A 19,422-nucleotide genomic window follows, 5' to 3' on the forward strand; every position below is an offset into this window, starting at 1 on the left:
CCAACTTAAACACTGCTAGAAAGAAATTTAACAAAGAACAAACTCTTGAAATTAAATTTTCTCCAAAAAAATAGTTCTTTGACTCCGCACTAGGTTGCACTATTGTAGATCTTCAGTAGTGTCCTCTAGAAGAGAAAGTTCACACTTCTTACTTCAAGCGAAACAAAAACACATCAAAAATGACACAGTTCAAAAACTCAGAATTTCCACGTGGTGACATCTTCTGAGAAGGTAGAAAATTAATACTGTCAATAAAGTTCGGACTTCCTCCAGCAGAGGAGTTTCAACAGGCGCACATTTTAAATTAGCGGAGTGGAGGTGTACCGCCCGGTACAATAATAATAATAATAATAATAATAATAATAATAATAATAATAATAATAATAACAATAATAATAATAATAATTGTTACGGAGTTCTCCGTGGTAGTTAGAGGTGAAAGAAGGTGCTGGGATGAACAGGTCTCAACTTGCGAAATTAAAGTTAATTTAAAATTCAACAAGGTTATATTTTCTTTTCAAGATCAAGAAATAACAAGTACAACAGGAACTTGGTTATATAGCAACAAAATAAAAATGTACAATTACAGTTTATCAACGTATATTAGGCTTCGAGTTCCGGAACCACAATCCCTGACCAATGAGCCCAACTTTACTTATACACAACGTTTAAAAAAGGTGCAGAAAACCCCAATCATGCCCAGGAGCACTCGCTCCCTATTACTCAGTAAAGCCTGCTCGAGCCACACAGAAACCATATATAAGAAAGAGCAACCCGCTCTCAAAGTTCAAGCCTATCAAAGGCCACACCAAATTCCACCTTCAAGCTGTCCTCCAAGCACATGAAAACAGGGGTAAAAATACCCAACCTACTGAGGCCTACTCAATAAAGAAACAGGACAATTCCCAAATACCAATTTGAGAGGAGGCGTAACGGCACTCCTAATACACGTCTTTAAAACCTATTTGGCACTAGCCCACTTATGCAAGGGCTAATCCCATACTACGGAGGTGACACGATTGAAAAATGTTATGATATTACGAGTAGAAGGGAAACTGTTATAAAAATGTAGTCACCTCAAAACAAAATGAATGGGAGCTCGAGAGGGTTAGGCACTCTCTATCCCAATTTGTAGTTAATAAAACAGAATTTATATAAGTGTCTTTTACATTTTAAATATAGGTTACATGAGGAAAGTTTCGAACCCGCCCCGAGGGTTAAACTGCTGAGCTAGCAAGAAAATAAGTTATAAAACGGCCATTACCTGATGGTTGAACTGCTGCCCGAAGGAAGAGGCGCTTCCCGCCCCTGCTACGTAATCACACAGAGAAAGATGTTACTGAAGTGGCGAGGAGACCAGAAAATCAGCAGTTTAAATACCCTCGCGGAAGATTCGAGACGTTTCATGAATGATTACAACCCGCCCACAAAATTTTATTGGATAACAGCAAAAACTATTACACCAGACGAAGAAGAAACACCTTATTGGTGGAAAATAAATTACAGAAATTCCTGATTGGTTACATACAAAACAGGCGGAAAGAAAGGATTATATTGCCAACTCTCAAACCACAGAACAAAATTTAGCAAAAACAAAACTTATGAATGTTAAATTTCTTCCGGATTGTTCATTCCTTTACACCAGAGAGAGTTATCAGTTTTGGTAGAGACATCTGTTAGAGAATGTTCAAAGTTCTTGCTATGGAGCAGACAAACACGAATCGAAATTGACATAGTTCAGAACACTTCAAAATTTACAGTAGAGACATCTTCTGAGAAACTTTAGAATTAACATGGTCGTTAAAGTTCAGGCTTCCTCCAGTAGAGGAGTTCCAACAGGCGCAATGTTTGAATTAGCGGCGCGGAGGTGTACGGCCCGGTACAATAATAATAATGATAATAATAATAATAATAATAATAATAATAATAATAATAATAATAATAATAATAATAATAATAATAATAATAATAATAATAATAATAATTGTACCGGGTGGTACACCTCCATGCCGCTAATTCGAACTTTGCGCCAGTTGAAACTCCTCTACTGGAGGAAGTCTGAACTTTATCTACGGTGTTAATTTTCTAGTTCCTCAGAAGATGTCACTACTTGTAAATGTTGAAGTTTCTGAACTGGGTCATTTTCGATGTATTTTTGTTTTGCCTGTAGTAAGAAGTGTGGACATTCTGTTCCAGATGGCACTACTGAAGAACTACAATTATGTACCCTAGTGCGAAGTGAAAGAACTATGTTTTTGGAGAAAATTTGAATTCATAAGTTTGTTCTTTGTTAAATTTATTTCAGTTATTGTTTATGTTGGCAATATTAACCCCTTCTTTCCGCCAGGTTTGAATTTAACCAATCCCGAATTTCTTTAATTAATTTATGACCAATCAGGTGTATCTTCTTTAACTTGGATATGTTGCTTAACCCTAGCCAATAAAATTTTGTGGGAGGGTGTTCTCATTCCTGAAACGCCCCGAACTTTCCACGAGGGTATATAAACGGCTGATTTTCGGGTCTCCGCGCCACTCCAGTAACATCTTTCAGTGTGTAAAGTACGTACCAGGGGGCGGGAAGCGCCTCTTTCTTCGGGCAGCTGTTCAACCACAAGGTAATGGCCTTTTAATAACCTCTTTTCTTGATATCTCAGCAGTTTAACTCTCGGGGCAGGTCCGAAGCCTTTTCCATGTAACTTTCCTTTAAAATGTAAAGACACTCGGTATCAATTCTTTCTGTTTTAACTACAAATTGGGATAGAGAGTGCTTAACCCTCTCGAGCTCCCACTCATATTGCTTCGAGGTGAACTTATTTTCCCAACCGTTGCTTCCTGTCTAGCGTAATGTAAATTGTCTTCTCATATAAGTCACCTCCTTACTATGGGATTAGCCCTTGCATTAACGGCCTAGTGCCAAGTAGGTTTTAAACAAAATGTATTAGGAGTGCAGCTTCGCCTCCTCTCAAATTGGTATTGTCGAGGGCATGTAATATTTCTGTTTCTTCACTTAATAGGCCTCAGTAGGTTGGGTATCTTTTTACCCCTGTGTCTATGTCCTTGGAGGACAGCTTGAAAGTTGAGTTTGGTGTGGCCTTTGATAGGCTTAAACTTTGAGAGCGGATCGCTCTTTTGAAATTGATTTTGGGTGCCTCGAGGAGGCTTTACCTTGTAATTGGGAGCAAGTGCTTTTGAACATGATTGGGGTCTTCTACCCCTTTGTCGAATCTTGTTTTTTGGGTAAAGTTGGGCTAATTGCTCAAGAATTGTGAGTCCGGGGCTCGAAGCCCAAATCCTGCGAATACTGTAATTGTACATTTGTTACCTTGGTACTCTGTACCTGTCATTCTTGTTATTTCTTGATTTTGCTAAGAAAATATAACCTTGTTAAATTTTATCTTAGCTTTAATTTCGTATTCTGAGACCTGTTCACCCCCGCACCTTCTTTCACCTCTGCTGTTCCACAGATACCTCGGAACAAGTGGTAGCAGAGCGTGGTTGAATGGGTCTCAAATTAGCCACTTTTGACGGCTAAACATTGCCTTATTTTCGAAATCTAACAATTTTCTCTGTTGTTGGAATTTTGATTTTCCCTTTTTCAAAATTGTTCTGTCATCATGCCCGGCCATCGCGATGTTCTCCACCTTAACTATTTGCGCAAGGAGGAGTTGATCTATGAATGAACTATTAGAAATGTGCAATCCGGAGGCACGGTTGCGGTAGACACAAATAGGCTTAGAGAGTCCCTTGATTTGCCCATTTCCATCCCCACTTTGGGAGAGAAAGAAATTGACGACTCTCTTTCCACGATCACTGACAATACTACCGAGCTAGCATCTGTAGTTAGTTTTTTTTGAAGAAAATGATCCTTCTCCTAATCAAATTAAACGTGTGTATGCCAGGTTATTTCATTTTTCTAATAGAGTTAACGATCTGTTGTCTCTGAAGTTGAATGACGTTCAGAGGAAGGAAGCTAGTATGGTTCTTTAAAATCTTTCTGAATTGTCCAGTAAGGTTACCCAATTGTTAACTGGGGAAGTTCCTCCCAAAACTGATCAACCCACTACGGTGAATGTAGGTAGCGAGGAAGAGCCTCCTAAGGGAAAAGTCAATAGGAAAACCGTTGGAGCTCAAACAACCTCTGCCCCATTGGACAACGAGTCTGAACGCCGTACCTCGTTGAATAATGTACGTTCTGAATTAACTTCTTTGCCACTTAAACCTTTACCTACTATGTCACCGGGGTTCAGCAGCTTGCCTCATCCATTAGCAATGTTGCTCAGAGGTATCTCTAAGTTTTCTGTTAATACCACTAGTGAAGTAATTTCATTCTTAAGGTTTTTAGTTGAGTTTCAGGACCATGCTCTTGTTTTTTATCTTTCTCCGTGTCAAATTTTGCAGATAATTTATCCCTATGCAATCGGTGTTCTCTCGGACAAAATTGTTCAATAGCGGAATAATAATCTATTGAAGATTTTCATGCACACCTTCTTGCAAATTTCATTCCTGCTCGTGCGAGGTCCTCACTTATTCAGAAGTACTATTATCGTGTACAACGGTTGGATGAAAACTTGGCAGATTTCATCCAAGATATTAAGTTCTATACTAGGGTGTTTGCTCTTCACTTCCCTGAGGATCAGATTGTACAAGCTATTGTGAAAGGTATCTCACCATCCTATAGGTCATATTTGTGTTTCGCGGCGTGCCCGCAAACCATCCCTGAACTTGAAGCATTGGCCGTCTCAGCGGAAGGAGTTAGATACGCCGATTCCTTGCGTGTCGCGAAAGAACCCCCTCCTTCTTTTAGTAATCCTCGGCCTCCACCTCGCCGACCAGTCACACCCCGTAAATGTTATGCTTGTGGGTCGCCTGACCATCTTCGGAACAAGTGCCCATTCATCAAATCTAGTAGGGCAAATAATGGAGCTGGTTCATCACAAGGTTTTTTCAATGTGGGGCTTTCTCACATATCGCCAAGAATTACCCAAATTCAAAAAGCACCCCCTCCTGCTCACCTTCTGGTGCAACGTCCACCAATGTCACTAATAATAAGTGACTAGCGGCTTCGGCTGAGTCGACTAATTCAGCTTCCCAAGGCTCAGCCCCTGGTAAACAGGTCGAAAATTCAGGGAAAACTCAATCTTCAGATTTATCTTTTGAATGCCCCAAAGAATGTCTTAGGATTGCGGCGGACTCCCCCGCACCCGTACCTTTTCTCAAAATTGAGTTAAATAATGAACCTGTAACAGCTCTTGTAGATTCAGGCAGTGTTTGTTCAATTATTTCGGCTGAATGGTATTCGAAATTGAAATCTATTTGTAAACTACCTGACTATGGCTCATTTCCGGTTCAATATGTTTCGGCTAATTCTTCTCCATTAGAAATTTAAGGCTCTTTAAATGTCAAAATTCGTATTTTAAAATTTACATGGAAAATTAAATTGTTCGTGGCCAAGCACTTGTCTTGCCCCATAATATTGGGAGCTGACTTCATTTCTCACACTGGTCTTGTGCTCGATCTTCAAAGTAGGTCGTGCACTTTCAAATTTGCGTCTAATTGTAAAATCCCATCATTGAAATGCAATTCTTCATCATGTTCATCGATTTCGCCTAGCCAGGATGAGATGTTGTTAGACCTTAGACATCTACCTGAGGAGCAGTCTGATAGTATTCGCAAGTTGTGTCAGTCGTTTCCAGAGGTGTTCTCGGATACTCTTGGTGTTACTGACCTGATCGAATGCAAAATTGAGGTCACGGATTCGATTCCTGTCCGTTTTCCACCATATAGGCTGTCTCCAACTAAAATGAAGGCTCTGAAGGAAATCATTGATCAAACGTTGAAGGATGGTATTATTCGCCCTCTAAGTCGGCGTATTCTTCACCTATTTTTCTAGTCCCGAAACCCCAAGGGGGCTTCAGGCCTGTCATTGATTATAGGGCTCTCAATCGGAAGGTGGTGTTACAATCTGTGCCTCTTCCCGACATTCATTCTTGTTTTTCATGGTTTCGTAAGGCCAGGTTCTTTACTATCTTGGACCTGAATCAGGCCTACAATCAAATTCCCCTAGCCGAAGAGTCTAAACACCTTACAGCGTTTGCCACGGATTGGAATTTGTATGAATACAACCGCGTGCCTTTCGGGCTCCCCAGGGGAACAGCGGTACTCACTAGACTGCTAGACAGGGTCTTCTCCGACATCAAATTTGAGTACTTGTATCACTATCTTGATGATGTCGTCGTATTTTCGGAGACTTTCGAAGAACATCTAGATCATCTGCGAGAAGTTCTCTATCGCCTTCGCAAGGCCGGGTTAACTGTGAAGTTGTCCAACGTTGCCTTTGCTAAGCCCTCCATGTCATTCCTAGGGCATATTGTGTCACCTGATGGTGTTGCTGTCGATCATTCTAGAACACAGGCCATCCGTGACTTTAAACCTCCTAAGGACATCAAAGGTATCGCCAGGTTCATTGGTATGGTGAATTTCTTCAGGAAGTTTATTCCAAATTTCGCAATAGAGCGGCGCCCTTGAACTTACTCCGTAGGAAAGACGTCAAAATCGAGTGGGGGCCTTCTCAAAAAGCCGCTTTTGAAGATCTTAAATTAGCTCTCTGTAATGCCCCTGTTCTTGCGATGCCAGATTTGTCGAAGAAATTCATCGTCCAAACCGACGCGTCGTCGTCGGCGTTAGCTGCAGTCCTTCTTCAAGAGACTGAACTAGGGAGGCGACCCATCGCCTATGCATCTAGGACTCTATCGGCTCAAGAAGCCAAGTATTCCATCTATGAACTCGAGGGTTAGGCAGTTTTATTTGCCTTAGAAAAGTTCCGTCTCTATCTGGAACATGTCAAATTCGACCTGGAGACGGATAATCAAGCCTTAAGCTGGGTCTTAGGTAGGCCGCGTCGTACTGGTCGTATAGCCCGTTGGGCCATCCGAATTTCTGCCTTCCAATTTGATGTTAGGCATATCAGAGGTACTGAAAATGTTGTTGCAGACGGACTCAGCCGTATGTTTTCCAACGACGTCGAGACCCATGAACCGGTCGATAGTTCATCACCTCCCGAGTCCATACTATCTGAGGTTAATGCCATTGTAACAGATGCACCCATACTCTTTAGGGAGATCGAGAAATACAAACGTGAAGATCCGACGCTGACTCCGATAATGGAAACCCTTTCTTCTGGGGAACACGTCGTCCCTTATATACTGAGGAATGGTGTTTTATGTTGGCTTCGAAGCATGATAAGATGATGAAGGTTGTAGTTCCAGCTGTTCTTGTACCTATGATCTTTAAGTACTATCATGAGGCCCAATTAGAGGGGCATCTAGGCATCTTTAAAACTCGTGAAAAGATTCGTGAAATGTTCATCTGGAAGGGTATGGACAGCGAAATCCGTGAAATAGTAAAGGCTTGTAAATCCTGCTTGCTTAGTAAACCAACCATGTCCACCAAGGTAGGCCTTTTGTCTTCTCATCAAGCGTCGCGCCCTAGGGAACCCCTGTATATTGATTATGTAGGACCCTTCCCCCAGTCAAAGGGAAATGCCAACAAGTTCATCTTTGTATGTGTAGATGGTTTTACAAGATTTTCCTGGTTATTTCCGACTAAGCTGGCTACCGCTCAGTCCACCATTACTTGTCTAAATTCTATCTTTGCTTCTTTTGGTCCGTGTCAATATATTGTGTCTGATAATGCTAAGGCTTTCACATCTAATCTATTTCGTAAATTCCGTTTTGACCTGTCCATCTCTCATGTGACAACTTCTGCTTATTACCCTCAACCATCTCTGGCTGAACGGGTTAACCGTAATCTCAGGTCCGCGCTTATTGCCTATCATCATGAAGATCATTCTAGGTGGGACACGTCCCTGCATTGGTTAGCTTTTGCTTTGAACTCGGCTGTTCATGAATCACATAAATTTACTCCAGCTTCGTTGAAGTTCAAGTTTGTTCCCAACACGCCTCTCTCTAACCTCTGGTCTCTGAGTGACATTTTACCTGAGACAATAGATCCCGATAACATTAAAGATCTTTGGAAGAAGGCTAAAGCCAATCTTAAAGTGTCTCATGAAAAGGGTAGGGAAAGATATGATCGTGGACGGAGACCCACCAATTTGAAGGTAGGCGACCAGGTGATGGTCAAGAATTTTGTTCCCGCGGGCAAGCTTGCCCCCAGATTTCATGGGCCGTGTATCATTCTCGACTTCCTTACTCCCGTTTCCTTATTGTTAAGTAATCCAGCCACCGAGAGGATATTTAGGGTTCACCTGTCGCAGGTGAAACCTGTATAATTTCTGTGCTAACTTGCTTCATATAATCTTGAAAGAAATAGGAAGGTTATATTTTTTTTGAGGGGTTTCACTTTTAAGGCCTTCTGCCCTTCCTATAATGTTCTTTATATTTAAGCATTTATTGTACACCTTCCCCGACCAGTTAAACTGACATCCTGTCCTTGCCATGGCCATTACCACGCTCCCGTCTCCCGCCAACATAACACACAGTGGCTTGTATATGAAATGAATATCTTCACGCCGCTGGCCCCTCAACCTCTCCACAAAGCCTGTGCCCTCAAAAAATGATGATGGTCCAACAAAATTCTGCCGCCGAGCTTTAACGTTTCAGTGCCCCCGCAGCAGCGCTGCGCCGTACCGTTACTGAGGCATGGTACGGGCCCGCCCTTCTCCAGTGAGGCCAACCAGTGTACGGCGAGCCGGAGTCCTCCTCCCGGCCAAGGCTGATGTGCGGCGCACAACCTGTAACTGGCCCGCGACCTGCACGTTCGCCACGGGCGCGGCGTGCTTCAACTCCACGGCTCCTCTCATAGTGCGGGCGAGCGGTATCTCAGGGTACTTGAGGGGTCCGAGCGGCCTCCTCTGAACTCAAGCAGCGGCGGCTGGTCTGGCCGTCAAACTTATCAACGTTTAAAGTACTTATTCAGCTATATGGACATTCGAGTTCAACAATTACTACCTTTTTTTTTGGATTTTACTGCAATATCTGGTGGACTTAGAAAATTTTTCCTCAACTTTAAAAACTAAAAGTTTCATTCTGAATTCAACTTCTACAAGCATAAAGACATTACATCAATAGTAATCAAAGAATTATGAAACTGGATCCAATCATGTTAAGAAAATTTGTTGATAAATACTTCTGCAATTAACTTCTATGTCAACATCATAACTTGGACCTTATTTTCTTCTGTGCTTCCCCTTGGAGGAACTTTTTTTTTGGGGGGGGGGAGGTCTATACCGGGTGGTACACCTCCATACCGCTAATTCGAACTTTGCGCCAGTTGAAACTCCTCTACTGTAGGAAGTCTGAACTTTATCTACGGTGTTAATTTTCTAGTTCCTCAAAAGATGTCACTACTTGTAAATGTTGAAGTTTCTGAACTGGGTCATTTTCGATGTATTTTTGTTTTGCCTGTAGTAAGAAGTGTGGACATTCTGTTCCAGATAGCACTACTGAAGAACTACAATTATGCACCCTAGTGCGAAGTGAAAGAACTATGTTTTGGGAGAAAATTTGAATTCATAAGTTTGTTCTTTGTTAAATTTATTTCAGTTATTGTTTATGTTGGCAATATTAACCCCTTCTTTCCGCCAGGTTTGAATTTAACCAATCCCGAATTTCTTTAATTAATTTATGACCAATCAGGTGTATCTTCTTCAACTTGGATATGTTGCTTAACCCTAGCCAATAAAATTTTGAGGGAGGGTGTTCTCATTCCTGAAACGCCTCGAACTTTCCACGAGGGTATATAAACGGCTGATTTTCGGGTCTCCGCGCCACTTCAGTAACATCTTTCAGTGTGTAAAGTACGTACCAGGGGGCGGGAAGCGCCTCTTTCTTCGGGCAGCTGTTCAACCACAAGGTAATGGCCTTTTAATAACTTCTTTTCTTGCTAGCTCAGCAGTTTAACTCTCGGGGCAGGTCCGAAGCCTTTTCCATGTAACTTTCCTTTAAAATGTAAAGACACTCGGTATCAATTCTTTCTGTTTTAACTACAAATTGGGATAGAGAGTGCTTAACCCTCTCGAGCTCCCACTCATATTGCTTCGAGGTGAACTTATTTTCTCAACCGTTTCTTCCTGTCTAGCGTAATGTAAATTGTCTTCTCATATAAGTCACCTCCTTACTATGGGATTAGCCCTTGCATTAACGGCCTAGTGCCAAGTAGGTTTTAAACAAAATGTATTAGGAGTGCAGCTTCGCCTCCTCTCAAATTGGTATTGTCGAGGCCATGTAATATTTCTGTTTCTTCACTTAATAGGCCTCAGTAGGTTGGGTATCTTTTTACCCCTGTGTCTATGTCCTTGGAGGACAGCTTGAAAGTTGAGTTTGGTGTGGCCTTTGATAGGCTTAAACTTTGAGAGTGGATCGCTCTTTTGAAATTGATTTTGGGTGCCTCGAGGAGGCTTTACCTTGTAATTGGGAGCAAGTGCTTTTGAACATGATTGGGGTCTTCTGCCCCTTTGTCGAATCTTTTTTTTTTTTGAGTAAAGTTGGGCTAATTGCTCAAGAATTGTGAGTCCGGGGCTCGAAGCCCAAATCCTGTGAATACTGTAATTGTACGTTTGTTACCTTGCTACTCTGTACTTGCCATTCTTGTTATTTCTTGATTTTGCTAAGAAAATATAACCTTGTTAAATTTTATCTTAGCTTTAATTTCGTATTCTGAGACCTGTTCACCCCCGCACCTTCTTTCACCTCTGCTGTTCCACAGATACCTCGGAACAATAATAATAATATTAATTGTTACCGTATTTTTGTGGTAGTTAGAGGTGAAAGAAAGTGCGGGGGTGAACAGGTCTCAGGCAACGAAATTAAAGTTAATTCAAAATTTAACAAGGTTATATTTTCTTTGTAAAATTCAGAAATAACACGAATGGCAGGTACAGAGTAGCAGGGCAACAAAAGTTCAATTACAGTATTTACAGGATTTGGGCTTCGAGCCTCGAACGCGCAATTCTTTGGCAACTAGCCCAACCTTACCTCAAAACAAGATTTAACAGAGGGGCAGAAAACCCCATTCATGCCCAGGAGCACTTGCTCTAAATTACACAGAAAAGCCTCCTCGAGGCATACAACACTCAATTTTCGAGAAAGAGCCACTCGCTCTCAACTTTAAGCCTATCAAAGGCCACACCAAACTCCACCTTCAAGTTGTCCTCTAAGGACATAGACACAGGGGTAAAATACCCAACCTACTGAGGCCTATTAAGTGAGAAAAAGGTTAATTACATGACCTCTAAAATAACAATTTGAGAGGAGGCGATCTGCACTCCTAATACATTTTGTTTAAAACCTAATCTGGCTCTAGGCCGCTAATGCAAGGGCTAATCCCATACTACAGAGGTGACTTTAGAAAAGAACAATTTACATTACATTAAGGAAGAATCGGTTGTGAGAAATAAGTTCACCTCACAACAATATGAGTGGGAGCTCGCGAGGGTTAAGCACTCTCTATCCCAATATGTGACTTTAAAAGAAAATAGAGCTAAGAGTCGTTACATTTTAGGGAAATGTTACATGGTAGAAACGCTTCGGACCCGCCCCGAGAGTTAAACTGCTGAGCTAGCAAGAAAAGAAGTTATTAACCGGCCATTACCTGGTTGTTGAACTGCTGCCCGGAGAAAGAGGCGCTTCCCGCCCCCTGCTATGTACTTTACACACTTAAAGATGGTACTGAAGTGGCGCAGAGACCCTAAAATCAGCAGTTTATATACTCTCGCGGAAAGTTCGAGGTGTTTTAGGAAAGAAAACACACGCCCACAATCATTTATTGGTTAGGTTTAAGCAGCATATCCAATTTGAAGAAGAAACACCTTATTGGTCGTAAATTAATTAAAGAAATTCGGGATTGGCTAAATTCAAAACAAGGGGAAAGAAAGGGGAATACAGCCAACTTAAACAATACCAGAAAGAAATTTAACAAGAAACAAACTTTTGAAATAAAAATTTCTACAAAAAAAACCCAGTTCTTTCACCTTGCACTAGGGTGCACCATTGTAGTTTTTCAGTAGTGTCCTCTAGAAGAGAAAGTTCACTCTTCTTACTATAAGGAAAACAAAAATACGTCGAAAACGACCCAGTTCAGAAACTTCAAAATTTCCAAGTAGTGACATCTTCTGGGTAACTTGAAAATTAATACATTAGATAAAGTTCAGACTTCCTCCGCCAGAGGAGTTTCAACTGGCGCTATTTTTAAATTAGCGGCGTGGAGGTGTACCGCCCGGTACAATAATAATAATAATAATAATAATAATAATAATAATAATAATAATAATAATAATAATAAATGTACCAGGTGGTACACCTCCACGCCGCTAATTCAAACTTTGCGCCAGTTGAAACTCCTCTACTGGAGGAAGCCTCAAGTTTCTCAGAAGATGTCCCTACTTGTAAATTTTGAAGTTTCTGTACTGGGTCGTTTTCGATGTATGTTTGTTTTGCTTGTGGTAAGAAGTGTGGACATTCTCTTCTAGATGGCACGACTGAAGGACTCCAATTATGCACCCTAGTGCGAAGTGAAAGAACTGTGTTTTTGGAGAAATTTTGGGTTCATAAGTTTGTTCTTTGTTAAATTTATTTCAGTCATTGTTTAAGTTGGCAATATTAACCCTTTCTTTCCGCCAGTTTTGAATTTGACCAATAAGGAATTTCTGTAATTAATTTTCCACCAATAAGGTGTTTCTTCTTCGTCTAGTGTAGTAGTTTTTGCCATTATCCAATAAAAGGCTTGTGGGCGGGTGTTCTCATTCCTGAAACGCCTCGAACTTTCCACGAGGGTATATAAACTGCTGATTTTCGGGTCTCCGGGCCACTTCAGTAACATCTATCATTGTGTAAATTATGTAGCAGGGGGCGGGAAGCGCCTCTTTCTTCGGGCAGCAGTTCAACCACCAGGTAATGGCATTTTAATACTTTTCTTGCTAGCTCAGCAGTTTGACTCTCGGGGCAGGTCCGAAGCCTTTTACCATGTAACATTCCTTTAAAATGTAAAGACACTTGGTATCAATTCTATCTTTTTAAACTACAAATTGGGATAGAGAGTGCTTAACCCTCTCGAGCTCCCACTCATATTGCTTTGATTTGAACTTATTTTCACAACCGTTTCTTCCCTTCTAATGTAATGTAAATCGTTTTCTTATATAAGTCACCTCTTTAGTATGGGATTAGCCCTTGCATTAACGGCCTAGTGCCAAGTAGGTTTTAGTAAAGTATATTAGGAGTGCAGTTTCGCCTCCTCTCAAGTTGGTATTTTGGAGGCCACGTAATGGTCCTGTTTCTTCACTGAATAGGCCTCAGTAGGTTGGGTATTTTTATCCCTGTGTTATTTGTGTTTGGAGGTCAACTTGAAAGTGGAGTTTGGTGTGGCCTTTGATAGGCTTGAACTTAAGAGCGGGTCGCTCTTTCTAAAAAAAATTTCTGCGTGCCTCGAGGAGGCTTTACTGTGTAATTGGGAGCAAGAGCTCCTGGGCATGATTGGGGTCTTCTGCCCCTTTGTTGAATCTTGTATATCGTAAGGTTGGGCTTATAGCTCAAGAATTGTGTGTCTGGCTCTCGGAGCCCAAATCCTGTAACACTGTAATTGTACACTCTCGAATTGTTGCTAGGCTACTGAGTACCTGTTATAATTGTTATTTATTGATCTGGAAAAGAAAATATAACCTTGTTAAAGTAACTTTAATTTCGTATTCTGAGACCTGTTCACCCCAGCACCTTCTTTCACCTCTGCACATCCACAATACTCCGTAATAATAATAATAATAATAATAATAATAATAATAATAATAATAATAATAATAATAATAATAATAATAATAATAGCAATTGTACCGGAAGTACACTCGCCCCCTGCATTTAAAATAAGCGCCTTTTAGAAGACCCTCTATAACATAAACCCTGAAACTGCTAGTAGAAGAAGTAAGAACGTTCATCGACAGATGTCTCTGTATCAACTTAGGTCGCCCTCTGGGGAGAGGATGAACAATTAATTTTTTTGAAGTAATTCTGTGTGTGTCAAGGTTTCCTAAACTGAATTGTTTATTGATTGTTTTTGGTATTCTAAAGTTTGCAACACTTCTATCTCTTCCCGCCAACCTTATATTTCAGCCAGTAAAAATTCTGTGTCCGCCTCTGTGGTGTAGTGGTTAGCGTGATTAGCTGCCACCCCCCGGAGGTCCGGGTTCGATTCTCGGCTCTGCCATGAAATTTGAAAAATGGTACGAGGGCTGGAACGGGGTCCACTCAGACTCGGGAGGTCAACTGAGTAGAGGTGGGTTCGATTCCCACCTCAGCCATCCTGGAAGTAGTTTTCCGTGGTTTCCCACTTCTCCTCCAGGCAAATGCCGGGATGGTACGTAACTTAAGGCCACGGCCGCTTCTTTCCCTCTTCCTTGTCTATCCCTTCCAATCTTCCCCACCCTCTGCAAGGCCCCTGTTCAGCATGGCAGGTGTGGCCGCCTGGGCGAGGTACTGGTCATTCTCCCCGGTTCTATCCCCCGACCAAGAGTCTGAAGCTCCAGGACACTGCCCTTGAGGCGGTAGAGGTGGTATCCCTTGCTGAGTCCGAGGGAAAAACCAAACCTGGAGAGTAAACCGATGATGATGATGATGAAAAAATTCTGTACATTTATTTAAGTACCAATCAATTTTTGATATTTTATTTGATTGTCCAATGAGAATGTGGGTGTGTGTCAGGGTTTCGGCCCAGACAAATCTGGAACCTTCCTCTCCACTATAAAAGCTGGGACATTTCGAGCCATGTTGTCTTTTGTGATCGCTCCAGTCAAGAGGTTGAGATTGTTTTCGTAACGGAGGCAAGGGGAAGGGCTGCCTCGTGCATCTCAAGGTAATGGCAGACTCTGAATAATCATGTAATGGTCTCAGAAAGATAGTTTGAGAGGAATGTTTCAATTTTTAATGTAACGTTTAATTCTCCATGAAAATTTCAAACCTGAAAAAATCATATTTGAAGTCTAAATGTATTTTAGAGATTTGTATCCATGAAGAGATTCGGGAACGCCGTTCCGGTGAGTTCCGCCAGAAAAAAGCCCTGAGTATATCTATATTTCAGCGCCTGGTTAGATGGAAGAGAAGGCATGTATGCCTTAATTTTGCCAGGTAAAATAAAACATTACTAACTACGTCCCCGTCGGCAGCTCTTGCAGCGTTTGCGCTACTTCACGTGTGGCCACCAACATAATCGGTGTGGTCTCCTGGAGAGATGCGACCGTTGTGGGTGTGATCACACCTACACGGCATGTACGGCACTTACGTAGGCGCCGGTGAGCGCCAATTGCGCGGGCAGGCCACGTGGCATCTTATCGCAGTTGCCCTGTTTTCTAGGCCATGGGTAGGGCAATGAAGAAGGAGCACCGGCCTCATGTCCCAGCTCCATTTTCCGTCTTTGCGGGCTTGGGCTCATTCTCCGGGGTCAGAGTCTGGGTACGAGTGATTCCGACGGGACGGAGCGGTGTGGCAAGCCCTAGTGGCTATTGTCGCATGGATCTGCAACCGGTAAGGCACGCGCTAATCACGGCAGTGACCACACGGACTGATCCTCTGATATCTGGACTGGCGAGAATATGGCTCATGACTTGTGCATGATACCTTATCTCAACTAACACTATCACCAGGACCTATTCAGAAACCACACCCTTGAATGTGCTATCAAAATTTGTCATGTTTTACATGTAGGTTGTTTCTTTTTCCACCTAAGTGGTTTTCCCTGACCCTTAATACCACGCCTTAACACCACCTTTCCAACACAGACCTTGCCTGGTAGCATGTTTGACACGGAGACAGGAAGTTTCTCCTGTAGTACCGTTTCCCACTCCCCACTGCTATCTCTTTTATCCTTTGAGATTAATAGCATGTGGGAGTCAATGTAGATTAGTGATGGTTGCCACCAAATACAGTAGAGACAATACGCGAAACTTCCGGATTTATCCTTGTTAAAATTGGAGACATTTCGCAAGTGGCACTCCCAGTAGCGTGACCTGGAAATTCGCGCTAAATTCAAATATCAATGTAAATGTATATACGGAAATGGAATAATAAATTACGTCTAGAAAGATGTGTTAATAAAATATTAACTTCAACGTTGCTAAAGCAATTCTGTATAAATGAATGAAGAATCATTTAACACGTTATTATTTTAAAACTGAAATTAATAATATAATCAAGATATGAAGTGGACTGCTGTGAAAGGGCTTGATCTTTCATTTATGCATTACTTCTTTAACGTTAGCATACCTGCCTTAACTTCCACGGCTGGATTTGCCTTTTATCTCATTTAAAAGCATTGTATCATCACATTAGGACACTTGTCAATAAAAATATCGACACATTCCTTACATACATGATTCAGTGAATTTACATTTAAGAGCTGGGCAATTTTCCTTTTAACTTGAAGCCTACTAACAGAAAGAAAATCTAAATTTTAGCCACAAAAACATTCCAAATTTCCCTATAAGCAGTACTTACCATTACATTACGATAAAGCAAATTTGCATAATCATATTGTTTCAACAAAATATATACATTTCTTAAATCACCCATATTTTCTTCAGTGTTTGACAACGCATTACGGCATTCCAAATGGGGTAATTTGGAACACAACTAGCCACACACATATGCATATGCATTTTTCTGAATTAAATCAAAACCCACTGATCACATCTACAACAACGCAACGGTAGTGAAGGTTAACTGCTGCACTAATACAATAAAATAAGCTTATTATATTTTATGCCAGTTAAAATATGGGTCGTGCCGGTCAGAAGTATAGGACGTAATATAAAAATCTCTTTGTAACTGGAAGGATATACAGGTATAAGCAAACACCAGTATTTACTTACATTATCTTGTCACGAGAGAAACGGAAGAAAGACCGTGAATCCTTCTGCACTTCATAGTTATTGCTGCCAAACGCAGCGCACATCTTTCCATTCATATTTACAGGAGATATAAAGGAATGATACACGCTACTATGTACTTATGTCAACTTAATGCACAGGCATAAATAACGTCAAAAACTTCACAAACAAATACACGCGCTCTTATGACAGAATCAGTAACTCCAGGTCACTCCGCTAGACATGGCTCTAATCGCTGTCCCTCGATATCTCGCAGTGTGTCGCGTATTGTCTCTACTCTATTTGTTACCACGCAGGGGAAGTGGGCTTTGCCTTTGGCTATAGCCAGCAGCGAAGTGCTAGACAAGGAGGATAGAATATATAGGTGCTAGGACGAGCATTCATGTAGGCCTACCAGCGAAGCTGCAGCAAAAACGTACCGGTACTTTATGTTCGCAGCGTTCAGTGGAGAAATGGCGTGGTGTGACATTAGTGGATGAATAACTTTGTGTGAAAGTTGGATTTAAGGAGACAAACTGGACTAAATCTTTATTTATATGATGAGGGTTAAGGGATTGGAATAGTTTACCAAGGGAAATATTTTACAAACAACAAAGTTCTCTGTGAAACGTAAAGGATTTCACCTTATTTTCTGACACGGCAAAATCCCGAAAACATATTATAAATTCTACGTTACAGACCGTGAAAGAATCAATTTAACAATGTATTTGGCCAAGATCAAATGCAATATTTTGTAATCGTCTGTATTAGCAAATACAGTAGAGACAATACACGACACTTACGGATTTCGCCTTGCTAAAATGGGAGACAATTCGACGGTGGCGCTCCTAGTGACTTGACCTGAACAAATCGCGCTAAATTCAAATATCAATGGAAATGTATATACGGAAATGGATAAATAAATTACGTCTAGAAAGAAAGTGTTATTGAGATATTAACTTCAAAGTTTGCTAAAGCAATTCTGGATAAATGAATGAAGAATTATTTAAAAGGTTATAATTCAAAGACTGAAATTAGACATATAGACAAGAAGTGAAATGGACTGGTGTGAAATGGCTTGATCTTTCATTTATGCATTAGTTTTTTAGCTTTACCATTCCTGCCTGAACTCTTACGGTTGGATTTGTCCTTTTTCTCATTTAAAAACATTGTATCATCACATTAAAACACTTGTCAATAAAAATATCGGCACATTCCTTACACATATGATGCAAGGAATTAACATTTAATAGCTGGACAATTTTCCCCTTAACATGAAGCCTACTAACAGAAAGATATTCCTTACACATATGATGCAATGAATTAACATTTAATAATAATAATAATTGTACCGGGTGGTACACCCCCACGCCGCTAAGTCAAACTTTGCGCCAGTTGAAACTCCTCTACCGGAGGAAGCCGGAACTTTATCTACTGTGTTAATTTTCAAGTTTCTCAGAAGATGTCACTACTTGGAAATTTTGAAGTTTCTGAACTGGGTCGTTTTCGATGTATTTTTGTTTTGCCTGTAGTAAGAAGTGTGGACATTCTCTTCCACATGGCACTACTGAAGAAATACAATTATGCACCCTGGTGCGAAGTGAAAGAACTATGTTTTTGAAGAAATTTGGTGTTCATAAATTTGTTCTTTGTTAAACTTCTTTCAGTCATTGTTTAAGTTGGCAATATTAACCCTTTCTTTCCCCTTGTTTTGAATTTACCAATCCCGAATTTTTCGAATTAATTTTCCACCAATAATGTGTTTCTTCTTCATCTTGTGTAGGGGTTTCCTTGGTTAGCCAATAAAATTCTTGTGGGAGGGTGTTCTCATCCTTGAAACGCCTCGAACTTTCCGCGAGAGTATATAAACTGCCGATTTTCGGGTCTCCGCGCCACTTCAGTAACATCTTTCAGTGTGTAAAGTACGTAGCAAGGGGCGGGAAGCGCCTCTTTCTTCGGGCAGCAGTTCAACCACAAGGTAATGGCCTTTTAATAACTTCTTTTCTTGCTAGCTCAGCAGTTTAACTCTCGGGGCAGGTCCGAAGCCTTTTCCATGTAACTTTCCTTTAAAATGTAAAGACACTCGGTATCAATTCTTTCTGTTTTAACTACAAATTGGGATAGAGAGTGCTTAACCCTCTCGAGTTCCCACTCATATTGCTTCGAGGTGAACTTATTTTCCCAACCGTTTCTTCCTGTCTAGCGTAATGTAAATCGTTTTCTTATATAAGTCACCTCTTTAGTATGGGATTAGCCCTTGCATTAACGGCCTAGTGCCAAGTAGGTTTTAAACAAAATGTATTAGGAGTGCAGCTTCGCCTCCTCTCAAATTGGTATTGTCGAGGGCATGTAATATTTCTGTTTCTTCACTTAATAGGCCTCAGTAGGTTGGGTATCTTTTTACCCCTGTGTCTATGTCCTTGGAGGACAGCTTGAAAGTTAAGTTTGGTGTGTCTCATGAAAAGGTTAGGGAAAGAAATGATCGTGGACGGAGACCCACCAATTTGAAGGTAGGCGACCAGGTGATGGTCAAGAATTTTGTTCCCGCGGACAAGCTTGCC

This window comes from Anabrus simplex, chromosome 5 (assembly GCF_040414725.1).
Source record: "Anabrus simplex isolate iqAnaSimp1 chromosome 5, ASM4041472v1, whole genome shotgun sequence".
In the NCBI taxonomy this organism is placed as follows: domain Eukaryota; kingdom Metazoa; phylum Arthropoda; class Insecta; order Orthoptera; family Tettigoniidae; genus Anabrus; species Anabrus simplex.